The sequence below is a fragment of the Rattus norvegicus genome, chromosome 9 (assembly GCF_021556685.1).
Source record: "Rattus norvegicus strain SHRSP/BbbUtx chromosome 9, alternate assembly SHRSP_T2T, whole genome shotgun sequence".
NCBI classification, from domain to species: Eukaryota; Metazoa; Chordata; class Mammalia; order Rodentia; family Muridae; genus Rattus; species Rattus norvegicus.
Genome location: NC_141542.1, coordinates 46,032,119 through 46,038,254, shown reverse-complemented (window position 1 = coordinate 46,038,254; position 6,136 = coordinate 46,032,119). Strand labels below are relative to the sequence as shown.

General features: G+C 35.0%; 1 pseudogene; it reads right to left on the bottom strand.

Annotated features, from left to right (window-relative positions):
* Positions 1-5,009: 5,009 nt before the first annotated feature.
* On the bottom strand, positions 5,010-5,133 carry LOC120094934 (small nucleolar RNA SNORA17; annotated as a pseudogene).
* Positions 5,134-6,136: the final 1,003 nt, after the last annotated feature.

The following is a 6,136-nucleotide window of genomic DNA, read 5'->3' as shown; positions in this document are numbered from 1 at the left end:
AGCCTCCCGCAGCTAGTGTGCCCTCCTAACTACACACTTTCAAAATCTACCTGTAACTTCCCTCCCTAGTTACCTTCTGTGATGCCCATTGGTCTTTGTTGCCTGCAATGCAGCCCTTCCATGTGCTGATTTCCCTTCCACCTATATTTTGGATGATCTCTCCTGTAGCTCTGAGTCTTTCCTATCTCTTTTCCCCAAGTGTGGTGGTTTCTCTCTTTCCCTGTGTTTTCACCTGCACCTTCTCTAAGGGTCACATCCAGTCTCCCTTTTCCTGGCTGTTGGCCACTGGCATCTTTATTGATAGATCCAAAACCAATTGGGTACAAAGATTTTCAAAGTCTGTACAAACATATTCTTGACTAAATCATCAGAACCCTGCAGCTTAGTGTAACTCTTACCAAGCAAGTGAAAGATCTGTACAAGAACTTCAAATCCCTGAAGAAAGAAATGAAAGACCTCAGAAGATGGAAAGACTCCCATGCTCATGGAACCATAGAATTAACACAGTAACAATGGCCATCTTACCAAAAGCAATCTATCAATTCAATGCAATCTCTATCAAATTACAACTCAATTCTTCATAGATATAGAAAGCCATTTTCAACTTCATATAGAAAAACAAAGTCCAGGATAGCCAAAATAATTCCCAACAATAAAAGATCTACTGGGGGAATCAACACCCCTGACTTCAAGCTGTACTACAAAGCAATACTGATATAGATCCCACAGTACTGGTACAGAGACAGACAGGTCAATCACTGAAAGGGAATCAAAAGCCAGAGATAAGCCACATACCTATGACATTTGATTTTTGACAATCAAACCAAAAAACATACAGTGACAAAAAGGAAGCATCTTCAATACATGGTGCTGGTCAATAAATGGATAAATAGATGCATATTTGTCACCTTGCAAAAAGCTTAAGTCCAAGTGGGTCAAGGACCTCAACATAAATCCAGATACACTAATAGAATAGAAAGTGAGAAAGAAAAATGGAAAATTAATTAATTAATTAATTAATTAACAAAATTGGGGAAAATAAAAAAGAAAGTGAGAAAGAGCCTCAAACTCATTGGCACAGGGGGAAATTTCCAGAACAGAAGACCAATGACTCTGACTCTTAAGATTAAGACTTTAAAAATGGGACTTCATGAATTAGAAAAGCTTCTGTAAGGCAAAAAAAGACATTGTCACTAGGACAAATCAGCAACCTGCAGATTGGGAAAAAAATCTTCACTAACCTTATTTCTGATAGAGGGCTAAAATCTAAAATATGTAAAGAACTCAAGAAGCTAACATCTAACAAACCGAACAACCCAATCAAAACATGTGGTAGAGCAAAACAGAATTCACAGCGGAAGAATCTGGAATGGCAGAGAAGCACTTAAAGAAATGTGGAAATTCCTTAGGCAGGGAAATGCAAATCAAAAGGATCCTGATATTCCACCTTGTATCAATCAGAATGGCTAAGATCAAAAACTCAAGTGACGGAAGATGTTGGCAAGGATGTACTTTCTCTCTATTGCTGGTGGTGTTGCAAAACTGGTACAACCACTCTGTAAATCAATCTGTCAGTTACTCTGAAAATTGTTCTACCTGAAGACCTAGTTATACCACTCCTGAGCATATACCCAAAAGCATATACCCCACCATATCACAAGAACCTATGATCCACTTTGTTCTTAGATAATGTGACACATAATGAAAGTGGATCTGGAGGATAGGGTGAGTAGGCAGAAACTGAGAAAAGAGGAAGGGGTTGGTCATTACAGTCAGGAACTCAATGAAAAAAAGAAGATTCTCTATTTGACAGCATCAGTTATTATTTTTAATGTGTTAAAGGATATTATCATAGTGATACACCACGCAAACTTCTTCTAATTAGTACAATTATGATCCTTGGTAAAACATTTGAGAATTACATTAATATGATCACCATTTTCTAGAGGCTGATGGTTCAAATAAAGAAACCAAACTGAAATGTGAAAGTTACACAATTAGCTTCTAATGGGGTGAGTGCAAATTGAAGCTTCTGTTTTTTACCTACATTCAGACTTGAGATTAAAAAGAATAACAATAAAACAAATTTATGAAATAAATAATGATTCACATTTTTAACTTAGTTCATTTGTTTTCTACTCATGTGAATTCTGGCTCTTATAATCTCTATTTAGAACTGTTGTAATCATTTTGGTGACACAATGACATATTTAAAAAGAGGCTAGACCATGATGTTTGCAAATGTTTTAAATATACATGAATATATATATATGCCTATTCTACACAATTATTTATTGTATTTCTTTGTCTTCAAATTAAGGATTCTACTATTGTACTGATGTAGGTAGGATTTGGGACAGTGGAAATTAGTCGTTTTATACATAAACATATACAAACACGTACATATATACATACATCGTATACATACATGTATACATACATGCATATGTATACATTTATACTTATACATACACATACACATATACTTGCCTTGTCATTGGTCTTGAGAATTAAAACAATATTAGCATCTTTATAAAAATTATATAAGTACTCTAATAATGATTTATATTTAAAATTACAAGCTACAAAATTAGGTCAATGAAACCAGTCCCATCTTACTTTACTTATAGAAAAACAAACTTCTCACTTGACCACAGCAGAACAAGGAGGTGAACAAATAAAAATGCAGAACGATTTGAATGATCTACAACAATTTTGCCTTCACAAAATGCATATGAAACATGAGGAAAGTCTATAAAATATTCAAATTGAATTAAATTAACATGTACACAAAGTTAAAATATATTAAAAGTGTACCTGAGAGATGATATACAGAGATCAACAGCATCTTGTTTCATCTGCACTTGAGTTTAGAGTTTTTATTGCTGATCTTGTAGAGCATAATTTCCCCATTGCTTTCAAAATTCACAAGTATGGTAAGAGTGAAAGATAACTTAATGGGAGTCCTTAATTTCATCAAATATATTTTATATATAATATATAATTCCAATAGTGATTGAAATAAAATGTTGCATCAGTTCCCATACCCTACAGTTTGGTTGACTTGTGGAGATTTTACTTGTTCTTTTGGTAAGAACCATAAAGGTTATCAGGGCTAAATACCCTGCATATGTAAATTATTCATATACATGATAAATGACAGAGCTAAGACTTAGACTATGACCTTCAAAGTCCATGTAGTGAGTGATGGTCCTTTTCAAATCACTCAGCCTCTTTCTTTACAGTTATTGATAGTGGTTTTACCTTAATGGCATCCAGCTTGGAATTTTAAACTTCACTGGACAAAAAAAAAACTGACCAGAAATGGCCTGTTCCATTGCTGTGAAAATAGACTTCTCACCATGTGTATCATCTGCCCTTTCTCCTTCTTTTTTCATTTCTTTCCTCTTCTTTTCTTTTTATTTCTTTTTCTCTCATTTGTTGACTAGAACAAATCATAATTTGCTTATTTTATTCTTAGAACTATTGCAAAGGAGAGTGGTTCAGAGCAATGGAGAGAAGGAAGAAGGGCCCTTCTGTCCAAGTATTCAAAGTTTAATCCAAATTAGATAATGAATGAAAGCAGGCATTTATCAAATGAATTAGAAAACTATTCATGGCTAATGAAGACAGAGCTAGGCTTTCACGATGCTGAGCACAAAACTCTCTCTCACTGAAGCTGTCCATTCATCAGATTCTTCATAGACACTATGGTTTGCATAGGAGGATTGTCATAGTGTCTATTTATCCAGCAAACACATACTGGATATACTGGGCATGCCAAACTCTAGTAGTAGTAATGATGCCAAAAAGGGGGTGGGGTGCGTGTGCAGAATTCTTACAACATGAAGGAACTTTTATTCCACAAACCATACTGTGTGCATAAGGCAGTGAACAGTGAGTAAAAATAGAATAAGTTCTATGACAAATTGAAATGCTATTGTGATTACTTTATTAATATAAATACTTTAGCGAGATTATTTTGATTCTTCCTTAGTAGTCGTCTACCTTTTGTCCAACCTATGTGATTAGGTTTTATTCATGGCCTTATTAAAACTTCTCAGGATAAACAATCTACTCTTCATATGACTCTTCTTACCAGGGTTGTTCTAGAACTCCTCAAATTTACTCTGCTTTTGAGAGATGTTCCTTTATAGTCCCACTGTCTTTGCAGTTATAAAGTTCTGGATGTATTAGAAAATATATCTCTTATTTGTAACACTCTATGTATTTTAGCAGTCATAGAGTAGCAACTTATTTGGTAAAAGAGCAAAAAACAAACATTACCTAAAATGAGTGACTTTGAGAGTATTAAATTTGACATATTCATAATGGCCTGAATCTTCATATCTATACAAGTTACAGTAAAACTTGAAGTTAAATATCTTTGATAGAAGTAGTATTTTTTATCCCACACTCACATATCTGAAGTGATGTTTCTCATTGTTGTCTATAAGCATTTTGGTGGATAGTCATTACGGTTGAATTTGTTATGAAAATGCTAGCAGTTATGCAGCTTTTTTATATGCATCATAAAAATTTGTGATGGGACCAAAAAAGAAATTATTCAACTAATTTATGTAACTACATATAGTGGTGATTAGGTGAAATTATAAATGTGTGTGTATAACATACATACATATATATGATGTATGTGTGTATATGTGTATGTATGTATGTATGTATGTATGTATGTATGTATGTATGTATCATGGCACCAGGCAAGGGTTTTGCCCAGGCTTCCAAGGTGTACAACTGCTGGTATTTCAGGCTAGCTCCCTGCCTAGGCACAATGGTGCCAGTTTAGAGATCATCTTGGGCTTGATCCTCATCTGGACTGTCTGATCTGAGTGTCATACGTGAGGGCTCTCTGTATCAACTGCTCCTTTTATTTTGCCTCCAGTTCCAAGTGGGTTTCTTCTTGTTTCTAGATTATTCCCAGTACTGGGTGTTGTTGGGGCCTGTGAGAAGCTGGACTACTGTTTGACTGAGGCTCCTGTTTTTCAGGGAACATTAGGCTATGAACCATTCGGATGTTCATTAGTCAGAACACTGAGTTAGACATGACCTCTCTCCTCTTTGCCATTTGCCAATGCACATGTGACAAATCATCCATATCCTTCTAGGGGCAGAATCTTTCGGGAACTCTTAAGTATATATTTTAATTGAGATACTATAAAAAACTGTCTCATACCAGCACACATATACACACACACACAAACACACAGTTTTACCATGGGACTGTTTTATATCTACTATAAAACTCATTAGAATGTTTTAATAGATATTGGTATTAAGATACTTCAGGACCAAGTAAATAATTTAAATACCCCAATAATATCCAATGAGATAAAAGAAGTAATTTAAAGCTGTGCCACTAAAATAAATAACTAAGGCTAGATGAGTTCAGCACAAAAATATACTAGATTTTCACAGAAAAAACTAATATTGATATTGCACAAATATGTGGCAAAATAGAGAAGAAAGGCATTTCCAGATTCTTATTACTAAGCCACCTCTATTGCTCTAATACCATAAATTAACAAAGAAAAAAGATAGGTCAATATCATTTATGAACATAGACATTAAAAATCTCATTAAAAAAGAGGAACACTCCTCCATTGTTGGTGGGATTGCAGACTGGTAAAACCATTCTGGAAATCAGTCTGGAGGTTCCTCAGAAAATTGGACATTGAACTGCCTGATGATCCAGCTATACCTCTCTTGGGCATATACCCAAAAGATGCCTCAACATATAAAAGAGACACGTGCTCCACTATGTTCATCGCAGCCTTATTTATAATAGCCAGAAGCTGGAAAGAACCCAGATGCCCTTCAACAGAGGAATGGATACAGAAAATGTGGTACATCTACACAATGGAATATTACTCAGCTATCAAAAACAATGAGTTTATGAAATTCGTAGGCAAATGGTTGGAACTGGAAAATATCATCCTGAGTGAGCTAACCCAATCACAGAAAGACATACATGGTATGCACTCATTGATAAGTGGCTATTAGCCCAAATGCTTGAATTACCCTAGATCCCTAGAACAAACGAAACTCAAGACGGATGATCAAAATGTGAATGCTTCACTCCTTCTTTAAATGAGGAAAAAGAATACCCTTGGCAGGG